The sequence below is a fragment of the Coenobita brevimanus genome, chromosome 1 (genome assembly GCF_032717465.1).
Source record: "Coenobita brevimanus isolate Jiangsu-jjx chromosome 1, ASM3271746v2, whole genome shotgun sequence".
Taxonomy (NCBI): Eukaryota; Metazoa; Arthropoda; class Malacostraca; order Decapoda; family Coenobitidae; genus Coenobita; species Coenobita brevimanus.
The window spans coordinates 53,541,683-53,544,382 of NC_136954.1; the positions used below are offsets into that span (position 1 = coordinate 53,541,683).

The 2,700-nt window shown below is 35.3% G+C and overlaps 1 non-coding gene across 1 annotated transcript; it reads left to right on the forward strand.

Moving 5' to 3' along the window:
* The first annotated feature begins 1,199 nt into the window (after positions 1 to 1,199).
* Positions 1,200 to 1,315, forward strand: LOC145390392 (5S ribosomal RNA). Its single transcript, XR_013895619.1, has one exon. It is a non-coding gene; the product is annotated as a 5S ribosomal RNA (ribosomal RNA).
* Positions 1,316 to 2,700: the final 1,385 nt, after the last annotated feature.

Below are 2,700 nucleotides of genomic sequence, written 5' to 3' on the forward strand. Positions count from 1 at the left end.
AAATTATTGTGATTATTACACACACACACACACACACACACACAATTAGGCAAGTAAGCAATCTGATAGATCAGATCAGTGATACTGAGAAGATAACACAGGTGAATGAAGCAGTGCAAAGCTACAAAAATGATGTGGAAACCTCTTATGCTGAAATGGTGAAAGTAAATAAAGACTTAGAAACAAGGATGGAAGAAAAAAGCATTAAAACAGAAGTGAAAAAAATAATCCAAAACAATCCTAAATTAGTCAGAGATTTAGCAGATATCAACAAATCTATAGTAACCATTGGTATAAAAGAGGAAGAAGTAAGAAACAAGATCTCAAGAGACAAAAAGATGGCAAATGTAATGAGCATATTGAAAGAAGTATCAGAGGAAATCTGTAGTAAAGACACAGAGGAACACAAAAGGGCGGGGAAATACGAGAGAAACAAGTCAAGGCCCCTAAAGATAACCTTCCAGAGTGTAAACACTGTGGAGGAGATGCTAAAAAATGCAAAGAATCATATGGAAAAAAATGAGTTCAAAATTGTATGAATATAAAGATGCCTAACACAAGACGAACTGGAATTACTGAAAGAGAAGAGGAGGAAGAAAAAAAAATGAGGGAAAATCAGAGGAAGAGAAGAGTACATTTTTTTTTCTAACAAAGTAATTGGATTGCAGGTAAGAAAGTGGTACATAAACAGGAGGGAATAAAAAGGATGAAGGAGAATCAAGTCATGACAAGTATATAAACTAGATGATTAAATTGATGTACTCTAATGTGGATGGAATGGTATCTAAATTATTAGAGATGAATGATTATATCAGAGAAAATGAACCACATATAATATGCCTAACTGAAACAAAATTAACACCAATGATATCAAATGACATCTTAAACTTAGAGGAATATAATATATGGAGAAGAGACAGGAACTTAAAAAAGGATGAATTATAATATTAACTAAGAAAAATCTATAAGTCAAAGAAATAGAACTAGATATACCCCCACAAGTAGAACTGATTGCAGTAGAGAATAATACATCTGAAGGGAAAGTAATTGTAGCCAATTTGTACATGCCACCCAGATCAAACACATGGGAAAGAGGGGAATATGAGGATCTGGCAGAGAGTACAATTCAGAGTTTAAGAGCATTACCACATAGAATGGATGAGAAATCGGAAAGAATTATACTAACTGGAGATTTTAATGCCAACGGCCATGCCACGTTGAGTACACCGCTTCCCATCCGATCAGCGAAGTTAAGCAACGTTGGGTCTGGTTAGTACTTGGATGGGTGACCTGGGAACACCAGATGCTGTTGGCATCCCTACGTGTCAAGTGGGGTTGGTGGAGGATTAGTGCCCCTCCCTGTAAAACAATTAACTCTAAGCCCTTGGCCACCCCATTTGGGATACATGGCGTCTGGCAATGGATGGATGGATGGAGATTTTAATACTAATATAAATTGGAATACCAAGATATAATAAGCCAAAAAAGCTATTGGGACCAAATGCTCCTGGATCTCGTGCTGGAGTTTTTCCAATGGCAACATGTAAGGGAAAGCACCACAAAAGAGGACTCGATGTACCCTCAGTGCTAGATCTTATATTTAATAGGCAAGAAAACGATATTGACACTTTAATATATCACCCTCCATTCGGCAAAAGTGACCATGCAGTACTAAATTGCAACTTCAGGATTGCATATGACATAGTTAACAGCAATGAAAGTTACAAAAAGAGCCTAAACTATAAAAAGGGAAACCATCATGACCAAAAGAAGTACTTCTTAGAAACTGATTGGGAAAAGGAGCTTAGAGGACAAGATTTAAATGCTATATATAAAATATTCTGTGAACTTCATGAAATAGGAGTCCAGAAAAACATCCCACAGCACAAAGAAGCAGAAAAAAACAAAGAAATAGTTCAATACAGAATGAAAAAACCAAAAGAAAAAAGAGATTTGTTGTGGAATAGATACAGAAGACACAATAGTGAAAGGGCATATAACAACTATAAACAGGCAAGAAACGATTATACAAGAATAAGGAGGGAAGCCCAAAACCAGTTTGAGGAGGATATCATAAATAAAAGTAGTCATCAACCGAAGCTATTTTACAGCTACATCAGAAGCAAAACCAAAGTAAAAGATAAAATATAATCCATTATGGACGAGGGAATCACCTATACACAAGAGAAGGATATTTGTGAAGCATTAATTAAGAATTTCCAATCAGTTTTTACAGAAGAAATAAATTTTGAGAGGGATTATGTGGAACATGCATGTCCACAGATACTACCAGATATACAAATAGCAGAAAAAGTAATACAGGAGGAGTTAAGTAAATTAAACCAATGAAAAGCAAATGGTCCTGATGAAATTTCATGTTGGGTGCTACATGAATGTGCAAAGGAGTTAAGTAAATAACTATCTTTAATTTCTAAGGAATCCTTGAGACAAGGTAAACTACCTGATATTTGGAAGAAAGCCAACATTGTTCCCTTATTCAAGAAAGGGAATAGACAAAATCCACTCAGTTACCGACCAGTATCACTAACCAGTGTTGTAAGCAAGATATTAGAAAAGCTTATTAGAAAAGCTTGGGTAAATCATCTAGAAGAACACAATATGATAACAGAAAGACAGTTTGGTTTCAGAAAAGGAAAATTTGTGTTACTAATCTGTTGAGCTATTATGACAGAGTGACAG